The following is a 24,499-nucleotide window of genomic DNA, read 5'->3' on the forward strand; positions in this document are numbered from 1 at the left end:
ATTTGACCTCATCTGTCTTCTGAGAAAATTGTGTATTTTAGGCCAAAGCTGTGTTGCAGAGAAAGTCATTTGGTCAAGTGATAGCCTTTGCTGTGTCTGCCTGGACAGAGTTGCCATTCCTGGGCAGCCTGTTTCATGGCTGCTTTACAGAAGCTTTTCATCCTCATGCAGAATACTTAAAATTAATAGGAAAAATTTCAATTAGACTTCATACCTGACAAATACTTTAGCAGCAGTTTCTCAATAACCGTTAATGGAGACAGACTACCTCTCAGTTGAGTATCACAGCTCCTTCCGGTCAGTAGGCTTCTTGCCTGACCTCTCTAGCAGCTCATTGGTCTTAGAAAAGTGTCTACATCCAAAGAAACCTCTATATGCTGACAACAGGGAGGAATGAGCCGTTTGCAGTACATGGTGCCACTTCCTCTCCATGGCACTGTCCTCTTCTGAGCATAAGAACCCCAGAGCAAGAAGGCAAGGCCATTGGAGTTCTGGTTTAGCCAGAACACAGCTGCATTAGCAGAGATTGCTCCCAGCCTGTCTCCTTATGATAATGGGCTTGATGGGCTTGGAACAGTGAGGACAGCATTGAGTAAAACATCTTGTTTGACCCACCCAGATAAATCTCCATGGCTGGGATGAACAAAGCCATCTATGTCTTTAGACATCTCTTTATAAATGTTTTCCAAACTGGGCAGAGGTGGAACAGGTCTTTGAACACAAAAGGAGATCCATGAGCTTGGTGGGGTCCATGATATGGATCCTGTCTTGGAATGACATCCTTCATATCTCTTATGTCACACATCTGGGTCCAGGTGAAGATTTGGTGTGGGTGAGGATAAACAGTGTAATGCTTGCTTTCTACTGCAGCAGATCACATGAGCTTTATAAAATATGGTTTCCCAAATTCTTTGCTGAGGTGCTTCTTCCAATCTCACCAAAGCCCACGGCCATGTTGTAGGTGTGAGTCTGAGCAGGGCTGTGGCCATGTTTCTCTGGACACACATTAACTACTCTGCTCAGTGGTGAGGAGGGCAGTGTCCCAGGCTCACCTTGCCCAGCCTGGTCCTTCTTGGCAGGGCTGGCTACCACATGCCCATTATCTTCAGCTGTGGCAGCCACACCGGTCCCCAGGTCAGTGGGCTTGGGACTCTGGGCATGTCACTTCCTGGGAGGCTAGGGGAGAAGAAGAAGTAGAAAGTCTTCTGGCCGATCACACTGGAGCCCAGGAGGGGACCCATGAGGCTCATCCTGGCTATGGCAGTCAACAGTTGGCCTACTTTCTTGCATTTATTTATGATTTTGTTATTCAAGTATGCGTCCCTAAACTGTATAGTTTAGTCTTGCCCATATATATATTATATATATCATATATAATATATTATATAAAAATATATATTATATATAAATATATATAGTATATAATATATTTATATATATATATATTTTTAACTTAATGTGATTTTCAGGTCTCTCTTAATCTATGGTTTTCCACTCCACCTCTTTCTCTTTCCTATAATTTATCTGTTGACAAACCTGGGCTATTTGATTTGTCAGGTTTCCTGCAGTCTGGATATTTGACTGCTCATTCATGGTTCAGTTCAACTGCTTTTGTATTTCTTGCGAATTGAGACCTGGATCGAGAGGTATGATCTGACACTGGTTGGATCCCTTAATGAGGTTTTAAGTGGTGTTGGGTCTTGTGTCTTCATCAGAAGGTATATAATGTCTGTTTTTTGCTCTTTTCTGGTATTAGTTGAGGTAGATGCTCAGTATCTACATTCATTAATTCATTGGGAGTTGAAAAATAGTAAAATAGTGAAATTTTAATTCTATCTTTTGTTTTAATTTATTATCTGAGATACTTTTATAAAAAGACTCCTCCTTTCATCTATTTTCTTTCCCAGTACTACAGTTCATATAGAATAAGTAGAATAAAGATTTATTTCCTTTTATTTACCTAGTTTTAAAATAACAAACTGGATTATTGTTTCTTTGGAAGATGACCAATTAAAAAACGTATATATGCTATTATGAACTCTTGGTTTTATACATATTTGATGGGTTGCAATCTGTTGCAAAGCTCAAGTCTTTGGCCAATGGAACCCTCTTCAAGGTACCTTCTGACTCTTTTGAGATGGAGTCATGTTTGACATGACCCATGTAGTTTTTGACAGTTTCATCATGGACACACTCCATAAGCTCATTATGGACACGCTTTGCCTCAGACTTGAAATCAGTCATTTGTTCAAGAAATCCTGGTTTAACTCAATGGGAAATGTCATGTGAAGACCAAATCTGATATAGAGAAACTCATTGCTACTGGATTGGCCTTCGTTTCTAAGTCTCTTTAATCAAAAGAGCTGGAGTTACACAAATACTTCGTGAGGTTGTACTGATACTTCCAATTAAGATTTGGATCTGCATGGTATTAACATCTATATTACCTCAGTAGCTCCTCAAAATCTTTGAAGGCACAGTTCTTAAGGACAATAGGGGATGATAGAATATCCCATAATTAGCATTTGCATTTTTTTCTACTTTACATATAAAATATTCTCAGAATATTAGTACTAGTACTGTAACAAACATTTTTATTCCTGAAAGCAGATAAAACTTTTTTCCATATGCTAATCATTTCCTCATTTTTATAAGTGTACTATAGTTTCATTTTGAATCATACAGGCAGTGTATACTACAGTCTCTTCCTTTTAACTCCTAATTACATATATAGTTATATTTGCCAGCAATACCTATCTGAGACTTGTTCTTTAGTAGATTCCTTAGGAGGGGCTCATGGGAACAATATTCTCTGAGTCTTTGCAGGTTAGTAGCTGTTTGTGACTTTCTGGATATAAAATCCTTAGTTCACATTTTCTCTCTTTGAATATCTTAAATATACTACTCTAATGTCTCCTGGCATAATGAATTGCTGTCAAAAAATTTGAGGATAATTAATTTTCCTTATTGAGTATATGCTCTGTTTGCCTAGATGTCCAAATAACTTTTTCTTTTAAATACAATAATTTTTCTAGACTATATCTTGGTTTTGGTCTATCTGGGTCAATATTCCCAGGTACATGGCATGTTCTTTCAATATACATTTTAAACCACTTTTTTTTTGGTATCAGAAAAACTATTTTGAACTATAATTTGTAATACTGTCTGTTTCCCTGAGGATCTCCTCTTCTCTTGTTTTCTTCTTCAGGGTCTCCTACTAGTGGTATATTGGATCCTCTTTGCCTATTTTCCAGTTAACTCTTTGATGTAAGTTCCAGTTGTTTCACTTTTTTGATAATTCATCAGAGATCTGAGCAAATGTATGCCTATTTTAAAACTGATTTATAATTTGGGGTAATGATTGAGAGTGGTTTTTAAATATAATTTTCATTTTATTGGGGGCCACTAGAGAAGCAGAACTAAAATCCCCAGTGAACAGTATGCATTTATAGTACAACAGCAGGCCACTAGAAAAGACAGCTTGGTGCCCCTGAGATCATACAGTCTAAAAATCTAAGACTGGCACTGGAGGTAAAATCTCCTACTTTTATGAGATTAGAAATCTTTTCTTTGCTCTTTCCAATTACTAAAACTTATTAGGGACAGAAAATCTAACTCTCATCAAGCATCTCAATTGATGGAGATTTTATTTATTGGTTTTACCATAATACCTAAAGTAGTGAGGATAAGGATGGCTTTCTAGGCAGGGGAAATTATATGAGCAAGTGCCTGGAAGGCAGTCAGAGGAAAACATGCCTTGTGGCTTAATGGAATACTTTTTAATGGAGAGGAGATAAAATAATTATTTCCAAATATCCTATGTTCTTTGTGGTTCAAAGTAAAACCATTCGTAATAATAGTGTAAGTTGCTGAACTCAGTGACCTGCGCTCTTATTTCTGAAGTATATTAGTTTTTGGATGCTGCTGTAATGAATTACCACAAATTTAGTGGCTTAAAACAATACAGATTTCTTCTCTTATAGTACAGGTCAGAAGTCCAAAATGGGTTTTCTTGGGCTAGCTAGAGTCGAAGTGTTGGCAGGGTTCCTCTGAGATTCTGGGAATAGAACTTCTTTTCTTGCTCTTTTCAGTTTCTAGTGGCCATCTGTATCTCTTTGCTTATGGCCCCTTCTTCCATCTTCAGATTGTATCACTCCAATCTCTACCTCCATCACCACCTCACCTCCTTTCTGTAGTCAAAACTTCGCCTGTATTTCGCTTATAAGGATACTTTTGATTACATGTAAGGTCTATCTAGATAATCCAGGGTAATCTTTCATCTCAATGTCTTAATTTTTTTAAATTTATTTTTTATTTTAGATTCAAGAATACATGTGCAGGTTTGTTACACAGGTATATTGTATGATGCTGAGGTTTGACCTTCTAATGATCCTGTCACTCAAGTAGTGAACATAGTACCTGATAGGTAGTTTTCAAACCTTTCCCCAGCTCCCTCCCTCCCCTCTTCTGGAGCCCTCACTGTCTACTTCTATTCCCATCTTTGGGAACTACTACTACTATTATTTGGGAACTACTACTACTATTCCCATCTTTGTGTCCATATGTACCCAGTGTTTAGCTGTCATGTATTAGTGAGAACGGGCAGTATTTGATTTTCTGTTTTTGTGTTAATTCTCTCAGGATAATGGCCTCTAGCAGCATCCATGTTGCTGCAAAAGACATAATTTCATTCTTTTTATGGCTGCATAGTATTCCATGGTGTACATGTACCACATTTTCTTTATCCAGTCCACCATTGATGGGCAGCTGGGTTTATTCCATGTCTTTGCTATGGTGAATAGTGCTGTGATAAGCATATGCCATCTCAAAATCTTTAGTCACACCTGCAAAATCCTTTTTGCCATATAAAGCAAGATTCACAGTTTCTGGGGATTAGGACCTGGATATCTTTAGAGATCACTATTTAGGCCTACCAAAGCATAAGATCTTTTTTTTTAAATCCAAGAATCCCTTATGATGGAAGGGAGTAAATTCATTTTCAGGGAGGTAATAGGGCTAAGCTCAAAATAGTCCCTGGAAACCTATAATTTCTTTGAAGACTAATGTTTTATCTTAAAAATCTGTTTGAATTTTCTGGTGTACATTTGTGCTTGCTTTCTAATAAGAATAATCTCCCTGCCCCACTTTTAGGCACTGAAAGAAAAATTGGTCTGGGAAGGTGTATTATGATTTTGTGTCATGGCTATGATGACACTGAGTACACCTTAGAGGTAACTGTGTCTAATTTGGATGGCACAGCATCACATCATAGGAAAGACTGCAAATTAAGAGGTGTCATTGGCCCTAACTCTGGCTGACTCAGGCCTAACTCAATAACTTGGGGGTGAGGGAGAGCCCCATTGGATCTTTTTCACATTCTGGTTGCCTCTTGCTCAGAATTCCCCATTCATGCCTGAGTCCCATGAGTGGAGCAAGGGGTCTAAGTAGGGTGGGAGGTAAAGGCAACCAGTAGGACTTGCTCTTTAATTAGAAAGTGAGTCCCTAGAGATTTTGAATACCATTTCCTCCACAGTGTTAAGAGCTAATCCTCAGAACACTCATCTATGGACGGAGTCTCAGAATGGACCTTCCCTGGCTTTCCTGACCCAGGATTTGTGGATGAGCTCTCTTTCCCATTAGAGGGCTTGCTAGGCACAGAATCAGCATCCTGGGCTTGGTTTCTACTGAAGGAGTGAGGAGCCCTTACTTCTGCCCTGCGGCTCTTTGCATGATAGGTCATGCATTGTTATTGTGCACGCTTTCTCTGAATCCCCCCTTCTCTCCCTCCCTGCAGCCCCTTCTGCTCTGTAACTGCTCAGGGTCCCAGGACAGTTGAAATCTGACCAGCCACAGTGCTATATTTAACTTCTCTGTGCATCACAGCTGAGGACTTGGCCCATACACACAGGTGCATCCACAGCCGCTGTGTCTTCCTCTCTGAGGATGCAGGCAAAAAACCAATGCCCCTGTCTGGAATGGAGGGAGCGTGGGAGAGGAGAGGCCAAGTCGTTCCTCAACCTCGTGGTCTGCCCAGCCCTGCTCACTGCAGCGTGTAGTGAGACAATATGGCAATTCATAAAATGTGACATTCGTGTGTGAGGCACACTGCTGTGAGTCTGTTTTATTCCATGATAAAGACTACATCTGTCAGACCCTATCTGCTCATGTTCAGGCCAGGAGGAGAATTGTATTGCCTAGATTTGCTCTCTCCTTCCTGTTACGAGGGGCAGCTTCTTCCTGTCTGCGACCAGAGCCAGCTGAGGGGCGCCCTGTCATGGGAGAAATCCATGGTGGACCTCTGCGTGTCAGAAAAAAGGATGAACCGACTTCAAATTATTTCTCTCCTTAAGGGTCTTGCTCTAGAATGGCAGAGAATTTCTGTGACAGATTAAAAAAAGGACACGTTTGACATATGTACATATAGATAAATTATGACACATTTATGTAATATACCTATATATTTGAAAAAATTTTAAAAACTGACTTTGGGTTTGAAAGTTTTCAGTAGGCATTTTTGTTTCAGTTAATCACGTTTCTTTTGCAGCCTGGGGACTTTTTAAAACATTCGTAGAACCCCCTATCTTGTTCCCAAAGGCTTAAGCATTATTTGATAATTAGCCTTCACAATTATGTTATACGTTTTGGAGAGAAGTGTGGGCTGGGGAGGGTGGGAGGAGAAAACTTGTGTGTGTTACTTAATGTGGGAGGAATGAGGGGTATTATCTGGGGATTGGAGGAATGCTTAGGAGAGAAAGAAGTTCACTCTGTCAAAATCGTGTTGGTTGCCAGTTCTCTGTGAAGCCCTCATTTAGGATACAGGGAAGGGGGTTGGGGGACGTTGGAAACTTTCTCACCTTTCCTAATTAAAATGATGCCAGAAAACAGGACCCAAGTAGAGGCCAGCTATATGCCATTTAAAAAGATATGCTTTATTACACTTTCTCTCCCTTTCCCAGAACTCACTATGGGAACAAGAGAAAAGAAGAATCCTTGTTAAAATTTTGGAGATAGTATTTTGGTTTTTACCCAACTGTGACCTTGATAGCACAATGAAGTGATCCTTGCTAAGATGACAGTTTTCCTTTCCTTCTCTCTGCCTGTGTTCATACACTGCCTGCTTCTCAGTGTCCACACACTCACATCAGCAAACTGCAGCATCTCGTGTTCTTGGTTCATGCTCTCTCTGACTTGCTGGAGAAAACGGTGATCTTTTCACCTTCAAATAGGTATATTTGCTCTATGTTTTTATTTTGTGAAAATTATTTCCTCTTCTTCTTCTTTTTTTTTTTGAGACGAGTCTCGCTCTGACGCCCAGTCTGGAGTGCAGTGGTGCGATCTCGGCTCCCTGCAAGCTCCGCCCCCCAGGTTCACGCCATTCTCCTGCCTCAGCCTCCCAAGTAGCTGGGACTACAGGCACCCGCCACCATGCCCGGCTAATTTTTAGTATTTTTAGTAGAGACGGGGTTTCACCATGTTAGCCAGGATGGGCTCGATCTCCTGACCTCGTCATCCGCCCGCCTGGCCTCCCAAAGTGCTGGGATTACAGGCATGAGCCACCACGCCCGGCCTTCCTTTTCTTCTTTAAGGAGAAATGTTTGTTTTTGTTTATTTAATCAGATTCCAATAAAGTTGAGTATATGGCTTATTTAGAGAGAGAGAGAGAATGAGAGAGGGGGGTGTGTATTGTGTTTTGTTGTGTTTGGAGTGTGTGTGTGTGTGTGTGTGTGTGTGTGTGTGTGTGTGTGTGCGCGCGTGCGCAGAGGATATCTGAAGGTTCCTACCACAAAAAACGATCCTCAGTCAAAATGTTAAAGTAGGTGATGGTGTGTGCCAGGGGCCATTTCTTCTGTACCACTTTTCTTTCAAATCCAAGATGTTAGAGGACCACAGTACTTCTCCAAGATACAATGGTATTTCAGGCAGTGCCAGACAGTGGGAAAGGCTTTTTGCTTTGGTTTGTTTGCCTGCTGTTTATTACTATTATTATTAGCTTTTGATGGAGAAGGGATGGGAATTTCTGGTTTTGGGTACTTCTAGAATCCAATCATATACAGAGCTGCCTGAGGTTAGTTGTGCTACATGGTTTAATGTGACTTTTGTTGGGTTGCTTTTTTTGTTTGTTTTGGCCAGGAGTAGGAAACTAGCTGTAGAGCAGGATGGTTTGGTTTGGATGTCTGTCCCCTCCAAATGTCATGTTGAAATGTAATCCCCAGTAGTTGGAGTCAGAGCCTAGTGGGAGGTATTGGACCATGGTGGGTAGATCACTAATGAAAGGCTTAGCACCATCCCCTGGGCACTGAGTGGGTTCTTGCTGAGTTCATGCAAGAGCTGATAGTTTAAAAATGTGGCAACTCCCCCAGCCTCTTGTTCCTGTTCTAGCCATGTGACACATTGGCCCCACCGGCTTTGCCTTCTGCCACGATTGGAAGCTTCCTGAAGCCTCACTAGAAGCAGATGTTGGTGCCACGTTTCCTGCACAGCATGCAGAACTCTGAGCTAATTAAACCTCTTTTTTTTTTTTTCTTTTTGAGACGGAGTCTCGCTCTGTCGCCCAGATTGGAGTGCAGTGGCCAGTCTCAGCTCACTGCAAGTTCCGCCTCCTGGGTTCACGCCATTCTCCTGCCTCAGCCTCCTGACTGGCTGGGACTACAGGTGCCTGCCACCACACCCGGCTAATTTTTTGTATTTTTAGTAGAGACGGGGTTTCACTGTGTTAGCCAGGATGGTCTCGATCTTCTGATCTCCTGATCCACCCGCCTCGGCCTCCCAAAGTGCTGGGATTACAGGAGTGAGCCACTGCGCCCAGCCAAGCCTCATTTCTTTATAAACTACCCAGCCTCAGGTATTCCTTTACAGTGATGCAAAAATGGACTAACACACAGGAGTTACAGTTTAAAGGCCTGTAGGGGCCATGACTGTGATGGAGATGATTGAACCCATCTGGGGGTGAGGCGGCTGGGATAGAAGGGTACTGTGGGTATGGGAGACGGAGCTACCCCACTCCAGCCCACTGCTGCTGGACAGGGATGCAAGTCTGGTGTTGGCAGATCTTTGATTTTTTTCTGGATTCTAGTGTAAAGTTTCATGACTTTAAAATGTTTATCATGCATTCAAATTAAGAGGGAAAAAACCCTAGTCACATCCTGCACAACCTTGGAAAGTTCTGTTTACTCCTTTATGAAACAAAAACATTAGACTGGATGAGCTCAAAAATTTCTACTTGCCCGGACCCTTTAGGATTGTATGATTCCTGAATCCTGAGTTCTGACCTTCAAAATCCCTTCATTTCCTGTTTTTTTTTTTTTTTTTTTTTTTTTTTTTTTTTTTTTTTTTTTTTTTTTTTTTTTTTTTTTCCACAAAGAGGTGGGCAGATGTTCAAAAGGAGAAAAGAGGAAACAAGACAGATGTAAAGAAGGATCAGCAAGGTCTAGATAGTGGGAGGTGGTGCCTGCTTAGTGCCACTCTGTTTTTCGGAGAAAAGCTTCTTTCTCTGAATTCTTTATGAAAGCTACCTTTCCCTCCCCTGAAGCAAAATAGTCCTTTTCCAATCCTCTTTTCAACAGATACACTTATTTAATATATTTATTAATTGCCTGCCTTGGGGCAGGCATACTTTTATGATTTCTGTAATTTTTCCACTTGCATTATAGTTATTTGAGTAAAAGGATGGAGAGAACTTTATTTTCCAAATTTCTCGGATACTAGGGAAGGGGGGCTGGTCTGTTGCAAGTGCACACTGTGAGAGAAGCAGGGTGAGAAGAGGTGGAGCAGGCAGGGCTTACACTTTACAGAAAAGCGTGCATAGTGAGGTGGGTCACCTTTTGGAGAGCCCATGCTTTGGGAGCCAGCAGAGTGAGGTGGAGAGCCATCAAGACAGCCGATGGCTATGTGGCATGAGATGCAATTGCCCTCCACTGTCCTCAGTGCTTCCACAAAGTTACCAAAGTTGTGAGGTGCTGGTGCGTGATCAAGGTAACAGGCACAGGTGTAGCAGCAGAGCAAAAAGGCCAGGAGTTTGCAGATGTCATGGGGAGAACTGTGGATTCAGACAAGCCTTGAAATTGTCTGAGCCAATTCCTGAGATGCAGTGAGGTCCCCAGGTAACATTTGGGTACATTTGGGCACATCTGGGCCCATTATCGCCTGAGCCAGACTGTGAGCAGTTTGAGAGCAGGATCCTTGTCGAAGTTGTCTCTGGAGGATATATGGGGACAACACAGTGCTTTTGCATGGAACGGATGTCAGTAAATACTTACTTAATGAATGATTGAAGAAAGGAAGGCAGGCAGGAAGGAACGAGATAACTGTTAACTGACAGTCCGTTAACATGGAATGCAGGCTTTACCTGGAAAGACAGACTAAATAAACCAGTTTGGAGAGAGTTAATTTCTGCCTTCAGCATTCACAGGAAGGATAATGTATGCTGGGGCAGAAAAGCATTAGTTTTTCCCTTTTTGAAACCCCTAAAAGATTTGTCTGAAGCATGTATTTAAATGGGCAGCATACAGGTGTTTTCAGAGCTGCTCCAGCCCCAGAGAAGGCCTCAGGGCAAACCAGAGAAGATGGTACTTGGTAAGGAGAAACACTCCTCAGCTACTCTGCATGCTTCAGTGGGAAAATGCAAATCAACTCATTCCCGCTTTTGAGGACAACTTCAGATAAAGGGTTCCCCAGGCAAAGTAACCCCTTCAATGTGCCTGTCTTTCCCCATTGCTATCTTTTCCTGCACTACCTGTAGTGTGAGCTGTTGGGGGTGGGGAGGGGTTGTGGATGCGCTGCACAGGAGATGGGAAAGGAGTTGCATAGCAATGAGGAGGTGGAGGAGGAGAGAGAAGGAAGGGGCTTGGGCTTTCATGTGTGGGTACAACTTTGTGGAAAAGGCCTTGAACTAGGAGATGGGATTACCTCTAGTTCTGCCTCTGTCAGCCACCAGCTGTGGGTGACCTTGGGCAAGAAGTGGGATTTAGAGGCAATCAGAGCTGAAGTGAATAATGTTGGAAATCATATCAATTTCACCAACTAGTCTTTTGTTTTTGTTTTTTAACAGCTGGGAAACTAAGATTGAACAAGATATTAATGGAGAGTAAGTGGGAGGCTAAGTTTAGAATTCAGGTCCTCCAGCTTTTGGGAACACAGCCCTTTCCACCATCCCAAGTATCACACTGAGAAGTATCAGTACCAGCAGACATGGGTTTCCAGATTTCATAATTTGTATATGAAAGTTGGGGTGTGTCTAGGGGCTCAATTAAGACTTTCAAAACCTGAATATTTAAAAAAATTATGGTGACTTTCCCCAACCCCCAGTGTAGGTAAAGTTCATCCTTGAACAACATGGGTTGGAACTGCACGTGTCCACTGATTTGTGGATTTTCTTCTGCCTCTGCCGTGCCTGAGACAGCAAGACCAACCCTTCCCACTCCTCCTCCTTCTCCTCAGCCTAGTCAGTGTGAAGACAAGGATAAAGACTTTTATGATGATCCACTTCCACTTGATGAAGAGTAAATGTATTTTCTCTTCCTTATGCTTTCTGAAAACATTTTCACATCTGAAATATGTGTTAATTGACTATATTATTGATAAGGCTTCTGTTCAGTAGGCTATGAGTAGTTAAGTTTTTGGTAGTTAAGTCAAAAGTTATATGAGGAATTTTGACTGTAGGGGAGAGGAGGTTGGCTCCCTTAATCCCCGCCTTGTTCAAGGGTTAACTGCAATTGAAAATAAAAGCAATGCTAAATTGTTACACAAGTATAAGCAACTAGAATAATTGTTTTTTCTCATGATGACTACTCTGATGGTTTTCAAATAATAAATTCAATAAAAAATTTTTATTTCGGGTGCCCCTGTTTTAATGGTGATTCGGGCACATGTTTTTCGGCTTATTGGGAAATCCATTTGATGATCCTGAATGTCATTATGTACTTATTTTTGAGTGAGTGCATGAGCGAGTTGTGTGAACACATGTTTGGGCAATTATCTTTCGTTATTTTTGTGTTCATGTGATTTTCAATGATTTTAAGTACATACTTTTTTGGTGCAAATATGTATGTGTATAAATGCAGATTTCTGTTCTCTTTTTTGTAGAGTGAGGCAATCAAACGATGCTAAAATTGTCAGGCTTTAGTTTGCTAAGTGAGACAATGTGTGTTACAAGAGCCTTTCACATGGCATGAAGGCCACTTTTTCTTAACAAGTAAAAGGTACGATCACTCCAAATGAGTCTCAGTCTCAACTTGAAATGTAGAAAAGCATCTGGGATCTGAATTTCTAGAAAAAGTGATTATGTCAAAGGAGTCAAAGAATGGGCAGGTTTGCTTTAGGCTTTATTGATTTTCATACTTTGGTTTTTAGAGGTTTGGTCTCAGTAACTTTCAAAGTTTCCTTGATCAGCAAGGAGTTTACTGTAGTTTTTCCATGTTTATTTATCTGAAACTTGTGTGTATGGTATACATATATTAAAAACATGACATAGTATATGTTTTGATACATAAACACATAGTATTTCATATTGGTGGCTCCCTTGGTTTTGGCTTGGCTTGTCTCTCCAGGGGCCTGAGCTTGGGGCCGAATGTGAGATGAGTGCTACGTATCTTGGATATAATCCATAACCTGGTGTCATTTTAGCCTCAGGCAAATGCTCCCTGCCTGCCAGTAAGACTTTGGCCCTGTCTACAGAAGAGCTCCCACATGTCAGTGGGAGATCCCCCTCAAACTGAAATCTGGACTTATTCCCTGTAATGATAACAAGAGTTGGAGGAATTCACTGTAGAAAACCCTGCATTCTTTTTACCAAGTGGCTTCTCATCTGTGTTGCCAGTTCATTCTCAGAAAAGATTACCGTAATACTATGATCGTGTTTGTTGAGTGTTAGTGTGGGCCAGTGTTCTCAGGAGTAGCAATGGTGTCTGCTGCACCTCCTGTAGCCACCAGAGGATATTTGGTAATATCTGTAGACAGTTCTGGCTGGTAATATCTGGAGACAATTTTGGCTGTTCTGGACAGGGGAAGACTGCTACAGGCACCTAGTGGCTGGTGGCAGGGATACTGCAAAACAGATTATAGTGCACAGTGCAGCAACTCTGTCCCCAACAAATAATTATCTGCCCCCAAAAGTCACTAGTGCTGAGGCTGAGAAACCTCAGTATGTGCTCTGTGTTCCTTTGTTACAGGTGTGTAGGTACTAATGTCTGCTGCCCATACTAGAAATGAAAGGCACTGTGGCTTGGAGTTAAGAAAGGATATGACCAAGGTATAGACCTGCATGGGAGCCAGGTCTTTCTGCTTCTGGAGCTGCAGCTTGAAGCACCACTCTTGTTGCAAACATCCTCAGGCCTGTCTGAGCAGCATCCCAGAAAATGAGCTAGGATTTGCACTCAGTGCACCAGCACCCTTTACAGATAGAGGTGAACTGTTATTATACTGGAGAAACCATGTCTACCTTTTTCATCCTGACTCGCGGGATAGTGGGTACTGTGCAATAAGTTTCCTGTAGTATAAAATTTGTCCTTGTTTAGCTGCCTCCTCTTCTCTCTTTCCTTCATCTTATCCTTTTGATTTTGCTTGTGTTGCCTCACGATAATCTTATTCTTCTTCAAAACTACAGCCCCTTCCTGAAAGGGATCTCCAATAGCTCACGGGTCAACTTCATTCATTGCCTAATTGGATGATTGTCTGTGGGGGTGAGGTTGTTGACTGCTGCCACCAGACAGACCAGAGAAAAGGACAGAGGACAGTTTCATCTGAAACTGGACATTCAGTTTTAAATTCTTTTGATGAAAAATTCTCTGGTTGTTCAGAGGCTAAGGAAACTAACAAACCTGAATTTAGGTTTCAGATTGTGCCAGGATTTCACGGGAAAGCTTTTCCTCCCACAAAAGCCTTCTGAGGAATTCCTTTATCAGGAGAGATTCCTGGAGATCTCATTAGGTAAATTGTTCTCAGATTAACGTATTTTATTAATTACCTATTATGAGATCCCAAAGCTAAACAATCATAAAAACAACAGAAAGAAGTAAATATAGTTCTCAGTGACTAATAGATGCCATGAAAGACATAATCAGTAAAATCAATTATATACATTATTATAATGAAAGCTACAGTTAGTGCTTTAAAAAAATAATTAGGTTATTGGCTAAGAGGAAACTAGCCCCCCTCCATTACCCTGAAGTAAGCCCCGGAGGCTTCACTCAAAGGCTTTTAGTATAGAAATCATTGGTTTTATTGGCCAGGCAAATTAGTGACTCCATTAGCTTCACCAGTGGGGGACCCTGGTGTTCCTAAGTCACCAGGTGCTTTTGATCCAGTTGTGCATTTTCTCAAATGGAAAAATATAAGGTTGGAACAATGCATCAAAATGTGTACGAAATATATGTCAAGCTGCATGGATGGTGAAGGTAGGAGCTGAGGTAGAAGCAGTAAAATAGGTGGTGAAGGTTTGGCTGTGTGTGAGTGGAGTGTGTGCCGCCCGTGTGTCCCACCCAGTCCACACGCATGTGTCACCGGAGAGCTGATCAACAACATTTCCAAATACCTTTCCAGAACTCAACTTGCCCATCTTGCTTTGTATGTAAAAATATTCCACTTGAACCTGTAGCAAAGCCACCTCCAAAGTGCTAATAAATAATATATGCAAAGTTTTTTTTTTTTTTCTTATCAACATAAAGAAATGTGGAGTTGTGAGGCTGGTGAAAACTCGCATTAGACAATGTAATGAAGTAGGAATTAGAACAGCGTAGTTCCTCTGGCCATTATAAATGAGGACGGCAGCTACCTGGAGAATGGGAAAACTGATGAGTACAGTCTGTTGGGGAGAGCAGGAGGAAAATTTCCCTCAGGAACACATTTCAAATTACTTATTTATGAACTGATGAACTGGGAGACCACCTATCGAGACATCGGTGTAAGCAGTCTGCTGAAGACAGCTACAGAACTCCAGCTAATTTGTGCGGCTGTTTTCTGTTAGAACCCCTGCTCTCCAGCTGGGCTTTGGAGGCAAGAAATTTAGGCTCTGACTAGAAGTTACACTTTACCTCTTTCTTGTCTGCATACATATATACATACATATTTTAATACACTTGAATCATTTGGTGAGAGCCTGGGACAAGGCTCCTGCCATTGGCCTGGGAAGGGCTGGCATAGACAGGAGGTTTTGGTGTTAAGGGTCCTGCAGGCTGTGCCTCGTGGTCGAGGTGTGGGAGATGGAGTTCTGGGCTCCTGCATCAGCTCCCCAAGGCAATTGGATCAGGCTATGGAGGGCCACACCACCTGCCTCCCCTTTTTGGTCAGCATCTTCCTCTCCATCGCCATGGTGACAGGGCATTGTGTGCTTCCTCTTTGCTGGGCTCTCTTCCATGTTTTACTAGAATGATCTCATTTTATCCTCATGAGAACCTTGTGAAGGTAGGCACTGTCATTATCCCCATTGTATAGGTGAATAAACTGATTGAGAGAAGTGAAGTGATTGCCAAGGCCATGAGCCCAAGTCCTTCTGATGATGGACCTCGGACCCCGAATCATCTCCCAGAAGATGGTACATGTTCACCGGGAAGGAAGCAGCTTCTCCCACAGAGGTGGGCGATGGACTTATTCTCTCTGCTGCAGGCAGTGTGCTGAGCAGAAGAGGACCAGCAATCGGGAGACTTAAGCGTTGTGGGGAGACAGCGTAGCTGATGGTTAAGAGCTACGTCTCTCATTATTATCTTCGCTTTAGAGATGAGGTGACAGGGCTCATCAAAGCGAGGCAAACTTGCCCTAAGTCACACATGCAAGTGGAAGAGCCAGGGTGTGAACTGAGCCTGGGCTGTGAGCTTCTCACCAGGTGGGGAATTTCTTTAGGGTGGTGTCTGAATCTTATTCACCCTTTAATTCCCATTACCTGGCAATATAGCTATAGACATGTATCTTCAAAATGTATTTGCTAAATTAATTTTTTTTTTTTTTGAGATGGCGTCTCACTCTGTTGCCCAGGCTGGAGTGCAGTGGCATAATCTCAGCTCACTGCAGCCTCTACCTCCCGAGTTCTAGCGATTCTCCTGCCTCAGGCTCCCAGGTAACTGGGATTATAGGCACACACTACCACATCTGGTTAATTTTTGTATTTTTAGTGGAGACGAGCTTTCACCATGTTGGCCAGACTGGTCTCGAACTCCTGACCTCCAGGTAATCTGCCTGCCTCGGCCTCCCAAAGTGCTAGGATTACCGGCGTGAGCCACTGCACCCAGCCTGAATTAAATTTTCACCCCCAAATTCGGGGAGCTTGTGGAGCTCTTGCAAAGGTCCCCATTCCTTGGCAGGCACTGCAATAATAACAGCATGTAATCTTGATTGCCCATCTAACTGCCAGTTCCTACGCCACTCCAGTACACGATCATCTCCTTCAGTCCCTACAGCCTGATGAAGCAGGGATGTTTATCATAATCCCCAGATTATAGGTTTAGGGCATTGATGCTCAGAGAGGTTAAGTCAGTGGTTATCAACTAGGATCAAATTGCTGCTCCCTGCCTCCCTTCCCAAGGGCCAATTGGCAATGTCTGAAGACATTTTTGGTTGCCACAGCTGGGGGTGGGGTGCTCCTGGCATCTAGTGGGTGGAGGTTAGGGTCACTGCTAAACATCTCACAATTCACAGGATGTCTCCTCACACCAAAGGATGACCCAGCCCCAAATATTAATATTGTCCAGGTTGAGATAATCTGAGTTAAGTGCTTGCCAAAGCTATTAAGTGGCAGAGTCAGATTCAGACTTCCTTGTCCTATTCCAGAGCCTGTGTGCTAATCATACACTACGTGATTTTCTCAGTCTCTCCCTCCTCGGGTAGCCTAGAGCTCAGAAGACAGTTACATTAGAATGTGAGTCACGGGGCAGTAAGTGACTTGGGGGAATGCATAGGGAGCCTCCAATGTGGATCTCTATGCAAAGTAAGTCCTCAATCTCATCTTGAGAGTTGGGTCCTGACTATATCAAATAAGTAAATTTACCTGCATGGCAATTCTATTAGGGCCAGAGGTAGCTGGAGCCAGGAGGACTTGGTGGAAAGACAACAGGGCTGCGGTATCCCAGGTTCCAGGCTGATGTCAACAATTCCTGGTGTGCAGACTCTGGAAGGCCATGACACTCTGAGCCATCATTTCTTTAGCTATGGGACCGAGAAGCCTCTGCTCTGCCTGCATCGCAGAGCTCTTTGTGAAAACCACATGAGAAAATGGCCATCTAAGCCTTTTGAAAAGGTTAAAGGGCTTCATGTCGGCTGAGTTTCCCTTCATTACTTCAACAAATAGGTGATAATAACAGTGACAGTTCACATCACTGCTGTTGAACATTTACTGTTTCCCAGGTACTGCTTTAAGGACTGAAATGCTCCTCTCATTTAATCTTCAAAACAATTCCATGAGGAAGGCACTAAATTATAAGGACTCTAAGCCCTTTTCAGTGTTCTGATGTTAAACGTTTTAAAATTCTTAACCATATTTGAACAAGGGGCCCAGTAGTTTCATTTTACATGGGCCCCTTAAAATTATGTGGTTGGTTCTTCCTTTAGAATGTCTGCTTCTGGTCCAGGAATGTAATAATCTCTCCGTAGTGAAGCTATCAGACCTGGCCCGTGCCTTCACTGGATTCAGCGGAACAAAGGTTATTGAAGTTGATCTGAACGTTTTCTAAGTTTTTTGCTTTCCCTATGAAAAGAAGCAGTGCCATTTGCCATACTTGTCAACCAGTTCCATCTACACATGGATCAGGTAGAAGGAATGAGAAACTAGACCAAAACAACAAAATAACAAAGAACTGGTGAAGTAGTCAGGCTCTGGGGTCCGATAGCATCACAACAGCCATGATAAAAATAACGGAAATAGTACTGTCCACAGCAAATCTTCTTGAAGTCTCCATGTACAGAGGCCTGTGGCAAGCGTTTGACATGTATGATCTCATTTACTCCTCACAATAATTCACATGGTACCCATTGTTATTATTCCTGTCTTTCAGATGCAGAAACCATGGCTGACTGGAGTTAAGTGACTTACCTGTCATATCATATACCGTGAGGGGGAATCCCAGCTTCATTTGCTGGCTGTAATGCCTTGGGCGAGTAATGCAACCATTCTGTGCCTCACTTTCCTTGTGTGTAATTGGGAATATAGCATACTCTATAGAGGTGCTACAAATTTTGAGTTAGGTATTGTAACCAGGAATTTAGAATTTAAGAGTAAGGGTCTTGTCCATTTTGTTTACTGCTATATATACTATATTTTAAAACAGTGCTTGGCACACAGTTGGCGTGTCAGTTACACAGTTGGCGTATCAGTTATCTAGCTGTTATAATACTGTGTAACAATCACTCACAAAACTTTAATAGTATATAATAATTAGTAATAAAATGTGGGTTTCTCTCCTACATGTCAGGAGTCATTTGGGCATTGGCTAGGTCTGCTGATCTTGTCTGGCTTGCTTATGGATCTGAGGGTCCGCTGGTTCTTGTCTGGGTGCCTGGGACAACTTAGATCTGTTCCATGTGTCTTTCACCCTGCAGAGGGCTAGCCTGGCATCGTCTCATGGTAAGGGCAGGGGTACCAGAATGCATATGGAAATGCACAAATGCTTTTTCAAGCCTCTGCTTGTTTCACTTCTGCTAACATCTCACTTGCCAAAGGAAATCACCTAGCCAAACCCAGAATCAAGCGGAAGGACACGTCACCTTGCCCAAGGTGGAAGAGTGAAGAATAGGGGCCAATGTCGCAATCCATCTGACACAGCTGACTCAAAACAGATGTTTGGAGAAAGGATTTGAAAGTGTTTAGCACATGATAAAAGAGAAAAAAAAAAAAAAGCTCACAACTTTAATAATAATAATAATTATTATTATTCTCAGATTAGGTATGGCGTTTGTAAAAGGGTTAACCCAAAGGAAGGATTTGACCACACATGCCTTTGGCTCAATCATTTCTTTTTGTTGTTATTTTTCTTTAAAGCTTCCAAAATATTTTGGGATGACAACTGGATACTGTTTCACTTTTTCTTCTAAAAAGGAATAGAATTTCACAGGTCATAAAAGTAACAGAAAAAACAGATTCTCCAGAAGCAAGGTAACAACAGGGCTCTTTGAATTTGTCAAAATGAATCCCATTTTCAGCAAATTTCCCCTGATGCTTTTCCATATTAGGGCTCCATTCCTTTGTTTTAATCCAACAGGGAAGGGACCTGGGCTTTGAGAATAGTGATTGTTCAAACCTTCCTTTCAATGACTCCTGACAGCCCCCAGGATGGAAGCAACTCACCTCCAGCCTGATTTGGCCTGGTACTTCTCGGCATGCCCTGTCTGTCTGCCCCTGGGTGCTGGTTTAGAGCGATACGCCCCCCACTTGTAATTTCTTGCAATGGATTGAAGAGCCTGGCTCTCACTGAGCCTGTGTGTGTCTCTCTGTGAGCTGCCACTGCGTGCAGCAACGACGATGACAGGTTGGTTTAATGCAGCTCTTGCCAAGATTAAGGGGTTGTCAGACAAGTATCACGGGAGACTGAGGGATTGCTCTGAAAAGTCATACTGAATTGCTAACTATCAGAGAACTGGCACTTGGATGAGGGTGGGCGCCTTGTATTTGAGGAGCTTCAGAGAGGCCCTTAGCAGAGCTGACTTCTCTCCTCACTCCAATGACAGTTTAGGTGGGCCACTGAGACGCCTCCATCCTGGATTTATGGGCCCCAGGGAGGTCCAGGATTGGACAACAGAGGACCCATCCACCTTGTAAAAGCATGGAAAAGTGTATGCTCATAAACATGTGACCACATGTTTCTGAAGAGATAGGCCATAGCCTTAATCAGAATCTTAAGAGTCTATGACCCCCAAATAGTGGTCTGTCCTGTTCAGCCATTTCCTAGTCAGAGCTACTGGCAGGGCTCCATAGGCAAATGTAAGGGGTTTTGTCTGGACACCAAAAGTAATGAATAGTCATTAAAGAGCTTAAAGTGATATAGGTAGGTCTGATTTTCAGAAAACTTAATGCTAGCTATAGAATCTAGCTATAGAATTGGGACAAAAATGGCATAGCTATAGCTATTTTCCTCTCATTTATATATTCCATAAATATATATGCTGAGTGTCTACCCTGTGCAATGAGCAGTGAAGAGGATACTCAGAGATTATGGCAGTTAGAGTGCCTGCCCTCATGGAGAAAAAGTAAGCCTTGGGGGACAGCTGAATAATTTTAACACAGCCAGACATCCTAGCACAGCTTGAGAAGTGCTATTTGATCAACCATTCATTCATTCATTTAATAAATACTATGTGCCAGGCTCTGTGCTAGGCCTTGTGTGTATCAGAGAGAGAATATACAAAGGCAGTGAGGACACAGGAGTAATGCACCCAGCGTAACCTCCCAGACTCAGGGACAGTAAAGGCTCTCGCACCATTCCAAATAGGGACAAAGGGGACACACTTATTGGGAGAAGTCCTAGCCTCTCTAAGAGCATTCCCTACTTTGTAGAAATCTGAATATCTTGGACTCATTGTCTTCTTGTTTACCAACAGGGACAGGGACTTGCTGAGGACAGAGAGTGGAGAGGACTGTGTAGGGTTAATAGTCCAGCTCCTGCACCATGAATTGGATGTCAGAAGCCTTAGGTTTAATCCTGTTTGTACTTCGTACTGGCTGTGTGACCTTGGGCAAGTCACCTCATCTCTGTGAAACCTCCAGAGGGACTATAGCTTTCGTCAGACCACTATTTGGGGGTGAATCCCCCAACCTCATCTGAGAAACAGGGTTGATAATATCTTCCATGCTGATGTCAAGGGAATATTATGAGTATCCCTGTCCTACCCACACAAAGGCTGCTATTGCTCCACAAAAAAGGGTCTGTGGCTCTATTGTCACAGCTGAGGAACTCCTCCAGGCTCTGCCTTCTAACCTCCACCTTGTCTCTCCTTATCAGGTTAAATGTGCACTTCATTTCTCTCACCCTCTCTGACTTCTTTAGATTGGTGAACAGTTTTACTTTCACTCTGGCATGTTGCCTTCCAGAACACCCATCTTAGTTTTACATGCCCATAAAACTGACCCCATAGCCCAGGTAGGCTTCTGGGACCCAAAGAGTCCAACTGGAGTCCATATTCCTGGGCTTCTGCCTGTCTGATAGGAGAACTGGACACAACAAATAAAAGGAGATGTGGAAAGATCATGCCACATTCACCAGACTGTTTCCTCTTCGTGGGCATGCAGGAAGATTACATTTCCTAGCCTGCCTTGCAGTAAGTTGGGGCCATGTGGTTGAGCCTGTCCAGAAGAATGTGGGCAGGAGTAATGTACATTAGTTCTGGGACTGGACCTTTAAATCCTTATGGGTAATACTTCAACCCTCTCCTCCCCTGCTGTGGGGACCAGAGGAGGGCTGCCTAAGTCCTGTGGACTGTGATGTGAACAAGAAATAAACCTTTGTGTGCTAAGCTTTTAGGGCTCATCTGTTGTGGCAGTTTGTGTTAATAACCTAATGCAGGTTATAACATACAAAAGTATCTTTAAACTTTAAAACAACTTACATTTTAATGTTTTAATTCTTATGCATATTCTCTCACTGACAAATGATGTCAGATGTTTGTCACATTTTCCTAATTGCTCCCATTTTACCTCTTTCAGTTGCAAGTGACAGAATCCCACTTAAATGAGCTTTAGCAAAAGAAGGAATTTTTTTTTTTTTTTTTTTTTTTTTTTGTGGGAGAGGATGCATATGGAGTTTAGTTTCTAAATATTATCATGAGGCTTGATTTCCTCCCATCTCTTAGCTCTCCTTCCTTCTGATTGACTTTATCTGCCTGTATACCTTCTCCTCATGGTGGTTGGTCCCTGGCTGCTCTAAGCTCATGTCCTACCAACTAGGAAGGATAACAGAAATCTGAGACAACTTTTTCATCAGTGGTTCCAGCAAATTTCTGGGGAGTAGTTTTCTGAGTCAGTGTGGGTTACCTGACCATCCTCGAACTGGTCAGTCATGTGTAGTTACTTGATCAGGCCTGAATCATGGACTCATCCCTAAAGACTAAGTAGTAATGGCCTACCAAGATTGATGTGGAAATGTTTCTCAAAAGAAAACCGGAGTGTTAGTATCCAAAAGGGTAATAGATGTCCACTAGCGTCAGATTATAATAATGAAAGGTAATTGTATTAGTCTGGTTCTTCTGAGAGACAGAACCAAAAAGATAGACAGACAGACACATAGACAGATAGACAGATAGATAGTTAGATAAATAAAGAGATAAATAGGACAGAGAGATAAGCAGGGATTTATTACAAAAATTGGCTCATATGATTATGGAGGCTGGGAAGTCCTATGACCAGCTGGTGGTGAGCCACTGGTGTGGCTCAGTCTAAGTCCAAAGACCTCAGAACCAGGGAAGCTGATGGTGTAACTCTCAGTCTGAGGCAGAAGGTTTGAGAACTAGGGGGCTGCTGCTGCTGCAAGTTTTGGAGTCCAAAGGCAGAAGAACCTGGAGTTATGATGTCTAAGGGCAGGAGAAGAAGATTGTCCCAGCTACACAAGAGACAGAGTCAATCCTCTGCCTTTTGTTCTCTCCGGGCCCTCAGCTGATTGGATGGTGCTGGCCCACGCTGAGTGAGGGTGGATCTTCCTTTCTCAGTCCACTGATTCAAGTGCTGATCTCTTCCAGAAACACCTTCACAGACACACCAAGAAATAATGCTTTACCAGCTTTGCCTTAATACAGTCAGGTTGACACCTAAAATTAACCAGCATAATAATAATATTTAATAAGTGTTTGATGTGTGTTAGAGACGGTGATGGGTACTTTCTGTATATTATCTCACTTTTACCTCCCAACCTCCCTAGGAGGTAGATTCTGTTATCTTTGGAGTAATAGCAATGGAATCATTGTTCACTTTCCATAATATGAATTTGATGTGTATTAATACATATATTTTAGTACAAACATGATTGCCGGGGTGACTGTACACATTGGTAATCTAGTTTCTCTTGCAATAGGAGAACAATGGAATTCCAAGGGGAAGAATTGTTTGGCATAGAAATGTTCTTGCTTTACAGGAAACCATCATTCTGAGCAAACTATCGTAAGGACAGAAAACCAAACACCGCATGTTCTCACTCATAGATGGGAATTGAACAATGAGAACACTTGGACACAGAAAGGGGAACATCACACACTGGGGCCTGTCGTGGGGTGGAGGGAGCGGGGAGGGATAGCATTAGGAGATATACCTAATATAAATGACGAGTTAATCTGTGCAGCACACCATCATGGCACATGTATATATATGTAACAAACCTGCACGTTGTGCACAGGTGCCCTAGAACTTAAAGTATAATAAAATAAAATAAAATAAAATAAAAAAGAAATGTTCTTGCTTTAGTGGTTTAGGCCATTCTAATGAACAAGAAATATGGGGCTTACACTGTATTTATTCATGGAGAGATATTCATATAACACTGTTCCAGTATCATCAATACAACAGTAATTCATGACTCTGACAACAGAGCAGTGTATTCTGTGTTGTCTCACCACTGGGGAAACCTGACTTTGAAGCTGAAGCTACCAAAATAAGAGTCACAAATCACTGATATTCAAATTCTCCTTCTTCTGACAGGTACAATCTTAACATTTCAGGACAAAGGAGGTGGAAGGAACAAACATCTCCTAAATTCTCCCCTCCAATTGCATATCAGATGATCTGGCACACTTTGAAGCTGGTCATGGTGGGCAGAGAGAGATGGGGAAAGGGTCACAGCTGGGCTGCTCAGCAAAGTTACTGTGAGATGGAGACGGTTGGAGGGTGTGGAGATAGAAGTGACTTCATCTTGAATGCTAATCTGCCGTGTTGACTTCTGATTAACCCCAGTCCTGTGAATGCCTCTGTGTTTCTATGTTATTTACTTCCCTAGTGTGAGAACATGTCAGCCTTGATGTTATTGTACTAATTATAGGCTATGATGCATGTAGCATTCTTGCCTGACCTGTAGGGTTACCTTTAACTGTCCATATAATTACCGCCTTTCCTTATGGTCTATAAGCCCTGGGTCTGGGAGTAACAGGTTGAAGAACTACCTGTCTTGCGGCTGCCCAAGGCCATGCTTCTGTCTGTAAGTTCCCCTAACACTCTTTGCCGAAAAACTGGATTTGTCTGTCTCTTTTTTTGGTTTCTTGGCTCCTTGGCCATGTGGGGGTCATTTTGTGTATACCGCCCTTTCATGGAAGAGAGTGCCCCTTCACAAATGCACGAGAAGAAGCGACGCAAACAAGGCAGCTTTCTCTCATCTACAGGCAAGGAGACATTCTCTCCTTGGCAGTGAAGGGCACGCTGTCCTTAGATGTTTGCCACAAATTTTCCCTCTGAATTCCTGGTTGGAGAATTGAGTTTAGTGACACTTTGATTAATGCTATTACTATTTTCTCTGAAAGAGCAGTAACTTTTATTTGGGGCCATGTATTATGTGCTTTCCCCAGCTCAACTTCAGAATTCTGGCAGAGGACAAATGCTGGTTGTGGCAAA

General features: G+C 42.4%; 1 pseudogene; it reads right to left on the reverse strand.

Moving 5' to 3' along the window:
- Window positions 1-282: 282 nt before the first annotated feature.
- LOC104669555 lies at window positions 283-1,250 on the reverse strand (annotated as a pseudogene).
- Between the last annotated feature and the right edge of the window lie 23,249 nt (window positions 1,251-24,499).

Source organism: Rhinopithecus roxellana, chromosome 3 (assembly GCF_007565055.1).
Source record: "Rhinopithecus roxellana isolate Shanxi Qingling chromosome 3, ASM756505v1, whole genome shotgun sequence".
In the NCBI taxonomy this organism is placed as follows: Eukaryota; Metazoa; Chordata; class Mammalia; order Primates; family Cercopithecidae; genus Rhinopithecus; species Rhinopithecus roxellana.